Source organism: Acomys russatus, chromosome 15, assembly GCF_903995435.1.
Source record: "Acomys russatus chromosome 15, mAcoRus1.1, whole genome shotgun sequence".
Lineage (NCBI taxonomy): Eukaryota > Metazoa > Chordata > Mammalia > Rodentia > Muridae > Acomys > Acomys russatus.
In genome coordinates this window covers 31,217,743-31,230,847 of record NC_067151.1, presented here as the reverse complement: position 1 = coordinate 31,230,847, position 13,105 = coordinate 31,217,743, and the positions used below count along the sequence as shown (strand labels likewise).

The 13,105-nt window shown below is 40.2% G+C and overlaps 1 protein-coding gene across 3 annotated transcripts in view; it reads right to left on the bottom strand.

The window, feature by feature from the left end:
- Positions 1-13,105, bottom strand: part of Trpc4 (transient receptor potential cation channel subfamily C member 4) — a 162,869-nt gene that overhangs the window by 83,292 nt on the left and 66,472 nt on the right. The window lies entirely within an intron of this gene.

The window sequence follows — 13,105 nt, the reverse complement described above, 5'->3', positions numbered from 1 at the left end:
CAAAATATTCTCTGAGATCTTAAGAAGAACTGAATAGCAAATGAGGTCATGAACACACTTTTTTAGTATCTAAAGAAATGAAACAGACACTGAATGGCATGTGGCATTTAAAACTCTCTTCAATATCAGCGCTGAAAGCAAGGGCTGTCACAGAGGAATGCTTAGTATTTACACTCCATTATTTTTATTTTTAGTTATTTATGTACTTGGTTGAGGTGGGAGGCTCTAACAGGTTTGAGTGTAGAGATCAGAGCTAATTTTAACTTTTGGAAATGGAAGTAAATGTTCAGATTGCTTCACTTTATTATTACCAGATTGATTTCTAAATGGCTCAAAATAAAGACTTTTCCAATTAATTTTATTTCAATACATTTTATTTTATCATTCCTTAGATCTACCTCCCTGAGTAATATAATTTGCAGGCATTCTAATTTACTATTCTAACGTATCATCCAAAGTCCTCTGAAAGCAAAGGACTTTTTTTTCTTTTCTAAAATGGTGATGTGGAATCACCTTACTGAGTAAAACTGTGACAGTGCTGTGTAATAACACCTTGTTAAAGGCTTGAATAAACCCTCTTACTCTATTTTACATATAATTGTTTTCTTCTAAACTTTGATATGGGCCTCCCATTCATTACTTTGTTGATAATTTCCAGTTATAGCATATGATTGTTTACATTAACAAACATTCCTAGCATTTCTTTTAAGGTCTTCAGAAAAGGTGTTTAGGTTTTTAAAAATATTTATTTATGTGTATATGGATGTTTCTCTTACATGTGTGTCTGTGTATCATGTTCCTGAAGTGAAAATAGAGGCCAGAAGAGGTTATCAGATTCCCTGGAACTAGAATTACAAGGGTTGTGAGTTGCCATGTGGACACTGGGAACCAAATTGCGTCCTCTAGGAGAGCAGTCAGTGCTCTTAATCACCAAGCTGTCTCTCCATTCTCTGTTGTTTAGATTTACAAAAAGATTACTATTTTTTTTCTATCACATGGGGCCTTAACTATTTATACACACAGAGATTCATTTTAAATAAAGATCTATTAGTGAAGTTAATTATTTCTCATGTCAAAGAAAGGAAACAAAGATGCCTCTAAGATGTTAAAATACAGTGTATTCATAAAAGAGTCTTTAGGTTATAGAGAGTTTTTTACTTTAGCTTTCCTACTCTTTGGTCTGCAGTAATTATTGGATACTTTAATCCAACATTGATGAGAAAAAAGCCCATGGCTAGAAAAAGCAGGCAGGCACACCTATGGCAGCTAAGACCTGGGTGAGCAAGATTAAGGATTTGGCATTTTTCAGGATATGTGTTGCTATCATTTAATCATTTTGATAAACCAAATCACTAAGATTATGAATGTAACAGGGCCATGGAGGGTAAGGTTTCTGTCCATTTTGAAATTCTGAGTTAGCAAAGAAAAGTTAACTACATCATAGCCATTTTGCTTTATATTTTATATATTTTACATAGTATTATATTTAAGTTCATTGACATGTAGAGAATTTGAGTCTGAACAAGTGCTTGTTTGAGTGGTTAAGCTAACTGCAAATTATTTACGATGAAATGATTTTTATTTCAAAAATATTTTACTAGTTTTTCTTAAGTGAAAAAAAAATATTTGGGGCTTAAAAGGCAGTGATATACATGTTTAGGTTTTCATCCCCTGATGATTGCCCTCCAAAATATTATATTATAAGCATGTAAACATCAGCATTTAAAGTCCGATTTTTTAAGAGTATGCTTGGTGGCCTTCTTCAATCTCCTCCTTCTCCAGGATCCAGACAACAAGCCTATTTATTCTCATATCCACTGCCACATGCTCCAAAGTAGCGGGCCCCTCGGTCCATAGAGCCACACACAGAAGCCAGGACATGGGCCTTGAGCTATACAATCTAGATCTTGATTATTCCTCATTAGCAGGAACAACTAGGAATATGAGAATGCTGCCTGTGGTATCCCAGTGTGACCATCAATATACAGCCAAAGAGAGTAAAAAATAAATCTGAATTGGGCAACAACCACAGAGGCTTACTCCAACACCTGTTATATTTAAATAGCTTGTGCAGATTCCTGGCTCCTAAATTTTAATTACAGGATCAATGCTCCATCAGTAACATCTTCAGCTGTATTTCTCTGAATAGATAAAAGAGAGGTGTCAACCATTAGAGTTTAAAGCATTTTACTTAACTTCACATCCAGGAATTAATTACCTGACTTGTTCATCACAATTTACATTAACATACAAAATAACAATATTTTTATATACATGCCTAACCAGTGTGTAAGTACTGCTTGGCCCTTATCCCATGGGAGCCGTCCATGACATAGTGTCATAGACAGAAGGGGCAGTCAAGAAAATGACACACAAAACTTTGTTGTTTTCCGTCCAATGGTCCAGTGAATAAATGCCTGCAGTGGTTGAAATCGGGCATCACAAAAATAGATTTTGACTTGAAAAGGGAAAAAAAAAATCACCCAGAAAATGTATGTTGAGCTCATAATAGCATTAGGGACATTGGAATTATTAAATATAGCCACATCAAAAACCCTAGTTTTGGTTGTCACAGAGTCCACATTCGCACAAAGCAGAGAAATCTGAGGCACAATTATCATAAATTTCGGTCAGTGTTACTTACTCCTGAAATGGAAGCCAGAGGACCTAAAGAGTGCCAGAGAAGAAAAAGTGGGACTTGGTTATCTGGGCTCCAAAATTTAGTGCCGGAAAACAGAATCCATGATAGCTCTTAATCTTGTTGAGCAGAAGTTTGGGCTGGACTGTTTCTGTTCCACCGGACTTGCCCCAAAATGACTGAGCAACAACCCAATAGTAAGGTAGAGGGAGCATGGGGTTGGAGAAGCTGGGGAGAAGGGTGGAGAAGTGGGTGGGGTGATGTCATTCAGAGAGCACCAGCTTTCAGCTGGGAAAAAGAGGGAGCCCTGAAGATGGGTGCTGGGGATGGATACACAACCTTGGGAATGGTCTGGATCAGAAGGGCTGTATACGGAAGGGTTGTTGGGGAGCCAGGAGGTGAAAGCAAGAATGGAACAAATAATCTAGAAGATGTCCCCACACAGAGCTTAAAGGTGCTTCCTCCTCGTAATCTTCCCCACTGAATTGCAATGTAGGCTTCTTCAGGAAGCTTCCCATAAAAGCCCTAGGCGAAGTTAGGAACCATTTGCCTGGGCCCCAAGGAGGTATCACCAGGACACTTCATCATATTATCTTAGTGAGAATAAGGCTGGAGATTCTAGGGAAGTTCTGGAAGAAATTGAAGATTGATCCCATGCTTGCTGTCTTGCTTTTCTGTTCCTGGACTTCGGCACAGGATGGACACTTCAGACAATGTGAGACTGCACAAAAAGACAGGAACCATCCTTTGACTATCCAGTAGTTCCTGGTCTGAGCTCTAGTAGTCCCATTGTTTCCTTCCATGTTCTCTGCCTTAGCAGCCACCACGAAGCTTCCTAGCTTCGCTTCAGGGGGACCTGGAAAAGGGGGAGAGATCCATGCTAGCTGTCCCTCAGAGCTGATTGGAAAAGTCACTGTGCTTTGAGAAGGCCATGGGGGAATGACAACAGTCTCCAGCACTGAAGCTCCAGAAATGAAAAGCTGCCTTTTGTCAGCACCTGGGAGCTGGCACCAGAGCAGAGTCAGGCAGGGTCCACTGTCTGCTCCTGCTGAGGATGCCTCCCTTAGCTGACAGAGAGCATAATACAACAACAGGAGCTTGTCCTGCCCGCTATGTCTCCTAAGATCCACTTGTAAGTAACAGCTTTGGAGCTGTTGTCAGAATGAGAAGTCACAAACGATCACAAGAGCATGATCAGTCCTAGGGACGTTTTTTTTCCCTGGGAAGATGTGCTCCAATAATTAAAACACGAAGTAACTCTATTTAGAGCGAACTCTCCCAGTTCAAAGGAGTGTGAGGAGAGGGATAAGGCGGAGTCATTCTCACCTGCACAATCTGGGAGGAAGCTCAGACGTTCAATCCACAAAGAACTTACTGGGAGCTGTATGTGTGTTCTAATCATTTCCAAAGGACACCCCTATTTCCTTCTTTCCCCAGGGACACAGAATGGGATAAATTCACTGTGACAAAAACAAGCCCTTCACTTCACATGGTGATAAGGGACAGTGAAAATACAGGTCACTAAACATGGAGTATAGAGAAAATAATGCTGAAATTTCAATGTGCACACATGTGCAGAAGAAAGATGCCATGGTTCCCCATCACTGACAGATGAAACAGCCATATCTGAATAATGAAAACCACCTGCTAACTCTTGCTTGTCAATCATCATGAAGCCAAAAGTACCAGGTTACACTGGAAAGCAATTCATCTGAGGACCAAGAGAAGGCATCCAATACATGATGCAGGTTTTCAAGGTCAGTGTCATCAGCCTAGCATGGAAAACTTTCTCACATGCACATATACATATTTGGAAATAAACTCCTTCATTATCTTTCTAGTTACATAAAGCAATATTAAATATAGGCTAGCTACTGTGTCTAATTTAAAGATAAGATTTGCTGCTTTATGTGGTTTTTTTAGGAAATGGGACCCTGATTTCTTAATCAGTGCAGTTGAAAAGGCTAAGTAAACATTTATATAACATTGCAGATACACACAATCACAAATTTAACTGTGGAAAGAATAAAAAAGTAATTATGTTCAGATAAGAATTAGGAGAAAGTGGTTACATGTCATTTAATTAGCTGCAAAGAAACCCACAGGGACTGAGTTTCAAGCTCTAAAAACCTAGTGTTAAATTAAATGCCTAATGACCTGTCATAGTTCTGTCAGCTGGCTGACAAGTCCGGAACAAGCATTTGCTCCCTCCATTACCTAGTGGTAGGCACATAAATGTGTAAATGTGTGAGGCTCAGAAAGAAGCTGAGAATAAGCACGTGGGAACTTGAGATCCAGAGCAATAGGAGGTGCAAACGTGTGGAGCAAAGAAGCAGGCCCTGCACTCCGTTCGTGAGTGTCTGCTACAGATGCAGCAGCAGAGAGCGTGCGTCTACAGGAAGGCCGATCTCTTCTACTCAAGTTTTTTAAACCCAGTATGGCTTCATGAACTGACACCCTAACAGTCACCTGGTTTATTTGTTCACTCTCACTGGTCATTGTTCCCCTAGCCACCAACAGTTATTATATAACTCCAAGAAATGAGGTGATCATCAATTTCTATGCGATTTTATTTTGGAGGTGACATTGGGTAGTGGCACATCCATATGTGTGTGTGTGTGTGTGTGTGACAGATAATAGATAGATGATAGATACATACATATATACACATATATGCATAGATGATAGACAGATGATAGATTGATGATAGCTAGGGAAGGCGAAGCAGAGAGACCAAGTCAGGGACATACAAAGAGGTGGTCATGGACCCCTACCAAGTGGCCTTTGCAGGGATCTCAGTAAGGCTGATCTTAGTTATGGAACACTAGTGGCATTTGGGGGCTTATTTTCAATACGTTTATTCATTTGCATTACAGGAAGTTTGGACTGAACTATCATTAGCAATAAACAATTTATAAAATGATAAATGAAGGCTTTGCATCCAACTCTGGGTGTTTTCAGTATGTAAGTGTGTATGTAAGCATCACCTTGCTGCTCCAATGCCCCTTGGCCCTTTGTGTTCCTCAGTCCCTTGGGTTTCCTTTCATACCAATATTATTTCTTGACCATGAAAGTTTGGATAAAACCAGATACATAAAACCATAAGTCAGACAGATGCTGCAAAGAAGCTCTGGAGAGCTGGCAGCAGCTCAGCTCCCATGCAGTGCGGGTGTCTGACTGACGTGAATCTGCACATTTTCTCATTCAGTTTAATCAGGGCCAGATAAAGGGAAAATAAGGAGAGCTTAGCAGAAGGGCTGATCTAACACTGATTTCTCTCCAACTCTATTAACTCACAAGACCAAAGCCCAGATTAGTGCCTAAGGTAAACCCAACACCACTGTGTTGCTGACCAACTTCTGCCAAAGGAAAAGGTAAATTCAAAATGGCTGTGTGTGCCACTCTCTCTGCAGACATCGGTTTTCAGCTGAATTTGCAAAGTCATAAAGATGTTGATCTGTGATGTTTGGTTGTACTTAACTAAATAGGATGCATTTATCTGTTATTTGCTATCCAGGCTACTCTGTCGCTGGATTAGCTTTTCATGGTGTTCTCAATGATGTATGACTGAACCAAAGTAAGATTTTGGCTCTATAAATACTTAGCAGGCTCTCCACACACTCTCAGTGACAGCACGGAAATCATTTTATCCTTCACAAATTCTACATCCTCAAAGATCATGCCACAGACTCAGTGACAAGCTCCTTAAGACACGTCCCCAGCCATGCCTCCCTCTGTACACACAGGAGCAGTTCCAGTCTGGCTGTGGGCTCCATGGTTCTGATTTTCCCTGAGTCGTCATTGTAAGTGGCACTGGGATATGGTGCTGGGTTCTTCTCTGTCACAGCCCTGAGCGATACCAACAGGATTCCTTTTTGTTTGATGCATACAACGATAGGCAAAAAGGAGAGATATGTTCTGCCATTGGGGTCTGAATTTGCACGCAGAGCCCAACATTTAATAGGATAACACTTGACACCATTTAATTCTCTGTAACTGAGAATCCATACAGTAAAAAAACAAAAACAACAAACAACAAACAAACAAACAAACAAACAGTATGCACTGCATGTTTGTCACAAGATTTGTGTATAGCATCCACTGTGATTAAGCCAGTCTACATACTGCACAGCTGGACTGGTGCAGACTAGCATCTGCTTTATAAAAGCACGATTCCTGTAACTCTGACATGTTTAGTTTAACTCACAGAAATGGGCAGACTCCTGCCATGCAAGATACTGGCATTTCTTTGGGGATTTAGAAAGATATTTGAACAAATCTTCAATCCAATTCCAGCACGAATGCTATTAATGTATGTGTTACTTGTTTTTTGCCAAGCTGATAGAAGCTGCTATCAACAGGGAATAGAGACTCTGTTTTTTTTTTAAAAAAAAAAAAAAAAACATAACAGGATTTATATCACAGGGTCCGGGAGGTGGGGGGAGCGGGGACTGAAGTGGGACAGCAGGGCTGGTGAGAAAGGGGCTCCAAAGGCTTTTGCTTGAGGCCTATGGGGTGGGTGGAGCTAAGAGAGGTTGTTTCTAGTGTTTCTCTCTGTATTTTATTATAATTTTTTTAATTTTATTTTTTATAATTTTTATTTTTTAAATAATTTATTCAGATTATATCCTGATTGTTATCCCCTCACTTGTATAGTCCTGTTTTCCCCCTCCCTACTATCTCTGCATTTTAACTCTTAAGCTTTCGGGCTATTTGGGGCTGTTGGTCAAGGCAGAAGCTCTCTCTTATCTATATTTTAACTCTTAAACTTCCAGGCTGATAGCCTTGCCATTTGGGGCCGCTGGTCATGGTAAGAAAGAAAGAGAAAACCATACATTCACACACATAGGGAGCGCCCACAGATAAACATATATAAACATATAAAACATATATAAAAACATAGACAATCAGACATAGACAACTGGTAGATGAGGCGAATATTCCAGTGAGCTTCAACAAATGTTTAATTCTGTTGTGGGTTTTTATACTATCTATGAACAAAATTACCTCGTTCAAAAATAGACACAACTGTTACATAAAAAGGGAGTTAAAGTAGGAGCATTGATTCTAAGTTCTTTCATTGGAACTGTATGTGACTATATACTTTTGTTTATTATACATTTAAAGCAGTGGTTTTATCCACATGCTCATTATGAGTCCAAAGAAGTTTTCTCTTTTTCTGATTTCAAATGTGTGTCGTGTGTTCAAAGCTAGAGGGTTTTTTTTGTTTTTTTTTTAATGTCAAGGTTTTTCTAAGAAACAGCTGTCTATCTTGTCTTATGCAGATAACCATGTATTCTTTGTTTCTATAGTCATATGGTCTTTCTTATTGTAATGTGCACCTGAGCCTTATCCTTGGAATAAACCTAGAATGAGCGCATTTCCTTGATTATTAATTTGTTTCCATCTTGTTCTCCTTGGTGTAACTCACATGGAGGTTCACAGAGCTCCTAGCAGGTCTTTATATACCACAGGAGGGTTTTTAAATTATTTGAATCAAATCAGAAATCCTATAAAATCATCATCAAGGATTATGACGTCATTAACTCACTTAAACAGCACTATGTCATGAAAGTACATCTTCAAAATAATCTGTAAGAAATCTGCCCAACAGAAAGACTTGGGCAGATTATTATTCCTATGGAGGAATGTTATGCTATAAGCAGTGAGGGTCTACTCATGCTCAACTGCAGGCATATGGGACAAGCATAGGAAGACAACACAGCAACTATAATCAGTCTCGAGGCAAAATCCTTGGGGCTTTGCCTAAGCCAGGGATACCATTTGTCAGCCATGCAAAAACAAGTGGGCTGCCGCCAGGAAGTTTACCTGCTTGTGTTTGCCAGTCCCGCATGTGACTGCTCCCAGGGACTCAGGGGGAGACCTGGTGGCACTCAGAGGAAGGACAGCAGGTGGCCAAGAAGAGACTTGATACCCTCTGAGCATATACAGGGGGAGGAAATCCCCCTCAGGAACAGTCATAGGGGAGGGGAATAAGGGGAAAATGGGAGGGAGGGAAGAATGGAAGGACACAAGGGATGGGATAACCATTGAGATGTAACAAGAATAAATTAATAAAAAATTAAAAGACCTGGTGGCACTCAGAGGAAGGACAGCAGGTAGCCAAGAAGAGACTTGATACCCTATGAGAATATATAGGGGGAGGTAATCCCCCTCAGGAACAGTCATAGGGGAGGGGAATAATGGGAAAATGGGTGGGGGGGGAGGAATGGGAGGATCCAAGGGATGGGATAAACATTGAGATGTAACAAGAATAAATTAATAAAAAAAAGAAAAAAAATTAAAAAAGAAAATACCTTGATAGGTGGCCTAGAGTCAAGTCTGATTCACCATTTCCTGAATAATGATGGATGTCAGAGATCCCAGACCCCTGAGGGAGGTGCCGCCACAGGGCAGGTGGTCTTGGGTGGTATGTACGAAAACAAAACAAAGAAATAGAAACAAACTGAGTAAGCCAGGGGGAACCAAGCCAGTAAGCAGCATTCCTCCGTGGTAGCTACCTCAGTTCTAGCCTCCAGTTCCTGCCTGGAGCTCCAGCCTCACTTCCCTCAGTGATGGAGGATGACTTAGAAGTGTGAGATGAAATGTGTTCTTTCTTGACCATGCTGTGTTGGCCAACAGTAAGTAAACCAAGACACTGCACGACATCATAGGGTGACTATTTCGGAGATTACTGTACACAGAGCCATTTAATCAGGAAAATCAAACATACAAAAACATGCACAGAACTGTCCAGAACTGGGGGGGGGGGGGGGGGAGGGTGCGGGCGGTGTTCTCCACTTCACTAAGATGCATACATTGCTGAGCAGCTACTGACTTTTGTTTTTTACAGTAAGATATTCCTTTTTAAATCACCAATGCATTAGCTCCCTGAAAGACTTTAAATTCATATTTTAGGTTAACATACAATGTAATGACTGTCCTAAGGCAAAACCCATTACCTGCATACAATTAGGATCTTTATCCGAAACAGAAATGCATCCCAGGGGAAGTGGTCTGTGAGGTGAGCATTCAAGAATAAGTAAGGTCTTAGCTATCCTGGAGATTAACGGGAGGAATGAGACAAACACCTGAGGCAAGCCTCAAATTTGTTTCCACTAAACCAAGGGAAACCCTAAATAAAAACATAGAAGGCAAGGTGTTCCATTAAAAGCAGAGTTTTATTTATGACACATGGTCTTGCTCAAAATTTTAGAATCAAATATTTCTAAAGTCCATACCTTCTGGGTAATCTAGAAATATGTCTCATAAAACCCAATTTCTGATTTTAAAGGATATACACAAAGAGTAAAATTTTATTACAGATATTTTTATACTGCTATCCGTCAAGCAATGCCACTTTGCTTCCTGAAAACTGTCGGCCCCAGAAAAAAAATCTGCTCCTTGATACAGAATAAACAGTCCTGTAAGAATTATTGTCACCTTTCTTCTCAGAAGATGAAAGGAGAAAATGCAAATTGATGTTTTTTTTTTTTAAATAATCTCTCTAAAAGGCCATTACTAATTTGTACTTTCTTATTACAGATTCTATTTGGTCCATCTTTCATCCTGGTATTTTTGTGGGTCCTATTACCTCCAGCTGCGTATTAGTAGAATAACAGGCATCTTAAAAGAGTGTTGGGAATGGTCACCTGCCTTCCCTTGATGCCTTGATGTCAGCATGCCAAACATGAGATTTAAATTGTGACTTTTGTTCCCCAGACTTTGAAGGTGTGCTCACTCTGTAAAATCATGAAGTATACAAAGAACTGAGGTAAACAAACAGGTATCCAGGAGGAACAAATATTTTTAATGTTTCAATTTGTTTACCGTCTCTCCTGATTGACTGTAAGGCGTATGGAAGGGCTGAGCTGTGATATCAAGCAGGGACAAATGCTCTGAGCTCTGCTTGGAATTTGTTGTGTGAAACATATTCAAAGGTTTAATGATGGAGAAATGAATGAATGATTAAACTGCATGAAACTGGTTTGTGAGCCAACATGAACAAACGTACGCATATGTAAGAAGTTCACATTAAAATAGTTGTCTTAGACATTTTTAAAACAAAAATTCAGTAGCTTAAAGGATTAAGTCTCACTAAAGGCATTCTGTCATGAGGATACTGTAAAGCAATTTGTCAAAAGTTTATTGCTGGGCTTTCAAAAAGTCACTGTAGCTGAAGGCAGTGTTAAAACCGAAGGACCACGATCAGCATAGAAAGAAATAGTAATAAACAAACAAACAAGTAAAGCTGCATTGATTTGTGGCTGCTAAGATGAACACAGGAGCCAAGCAGACTGTCTCTTTGGTTTTTATTTTGTGGTTTGAACATGTGGGTGATTTTATTACACCCACAGTATAAAGGGAAAAGTCGAGAGTGCACAGGTGACCTTGACAATCATTAGCCAGCCTTGTAAACACCCCAGCCCTGGGGAGAAGCAGAGAAAGGCAACCACAATGCTGTGCTAATAAGAGATCACCTAACCCTGAGCCCACGTCTAAGTCCCATCTGTACTGCACACAATGGATTTTCACTCTAGTGTTCAGAAATTTCAAAATCATGTCACTTTTTCATCACTTCATCTGTCTGCTGCATATTCAAATTGTTTTAGTTTCTTTTAGACAATGGATCCTTGATTCTTAAACATAAGGCCCCCCAAGGCCCAAGTTAGCACAGGTCTCTGGCTTGAGAGGAAATGGCAGGAGCCATTGTCCCCATCCCTCTCAGGGTGAGACTTCAGTTAGTCTCGGGGCCACGAGAACGAGACAATAGGCAAAGCCAGGAGAGCGTGCTAAGGTATCCTGAATTTGAAAAATTTAGAAAATGGTACTAGAAAAGCAGCAGGCCTGATTCAGAACAGTGTAAAAGCCACTGGACATTTTAAAACCAAGTCATCTCAGGGCTCAGCAGTCAAGAGCACTGGCTCCTCTTGGAGAGGCCTCAGTTCTCAGCACCCTCATGGCCACTCACAACCACCTGTACCTCCAGTTCTGAGGGATCTGACTCCCCTTTTTGGCTTCGACAGGTACTGTAGTCATAAACAGAAAGTAATAAAAATAAAATAAAATTGAATAGTCTCTTTTCCTACATTTATCGTTTCCATACTATGTCTTTCCTCCATATTGTTTAAGAATACATAATTATTTTATTTCAAGAGTGAAAAAGGACTAATGTTTTATGGATACTAAAAAACCACTGACAGAAAAAAAAGAATATTTGAGAACTGGACACAGACAGAAATTGCAACTGATGGAGATGTAAGTGGTCTAGGTGCAGATGTGAGTGGCCTAGTACAGATATTAGTGGCCTAGGTGTGAACTGAGTGGTCTAGGTGCAGATGTGAGTGGCCTAGTACAGATATTAGTGGCCTAGGTGTGGATTGAGTGGTCAAGGTGCAGATGTAGGTGGTCTAGTTGTAGATGTGAGTTGTCTAGATACAGATGTGAGTGGCCTAGGTGCAGATGTTAGTGGCCTGGGTGCAGATGTGAGTGGTCTAAATACAGATGTGAGTGGCCTAGGTGCAGAGGTGAGTGGCCTAGATACAGTTGTTAGTGGCCTGGGTACAGATGTGAGTGGTCTAGGTACAGATGTGAGTGGCCTAGGTGCAGATGTGAATGGCCTAGATACAGATGTGGGTGGTCTAGGTGTATATATATATATATAAGTGGCCCAGGAGCAGATGTGAGTGGTCTAGGTACAGATGTGAGTGGCCTAGGTGCAGATGTGAATGGCCTAGATACAGATGTGGGTGGTCTAGGTGTATATATATATATAAGTGGCCCAGGAGCAGATGTGAGTGGTCTAGATACAGATGTGAGTGGCCTAGGTGTATATTAAGTGGCCTAGGTGCAGATGTGAGTGGTCTAGATACAGATGTGAGTGGCCTAGGTGTATATTAAGTGGCCTAGATGCAGATGTGAGTGGTCTAGATACAGATGTGAGTGGCCTAGGTGTATATAAAGTGGCCTAGGTGCAGATGTGAGTGGTCTAGATACAGATGTGAGTGGCCTAGGTGCAGATGTGAGTGGTCTAGATACAGATGTGAGTGGCCTAGGTGTATATTAAGTGGCCTAGATGCAGATGTGAGTGGTCTAGATACAGATGTGAGTGGTTTAGTTTCCTTCGTTGAAAATATCAAAATCTACCAAAATTTCATTGAAAAGCTATTCACCGCAACTAACTCTTTAGCCTCCTATTCCTTACAGATCAAGAAGGTAAGCAAACATGAGAAAGCTCCAACAGATTCATTACTGTTGAACAAAAGACTCTTCTTGTATTAATTTCTAATGATACATTCAAGTATAAAAGCTTATAATTAATTAATAGTCATTACACCCACCCACATGTGTTAGCTTTCCTATGAATTTTTAAGGAAGTATTTCAAACATATATATATGTATAAGAACATAATAAAATCAGTTTCATTAAGTAAATAAGAAAACTCAACAAGTGCTATGTGTGACCCT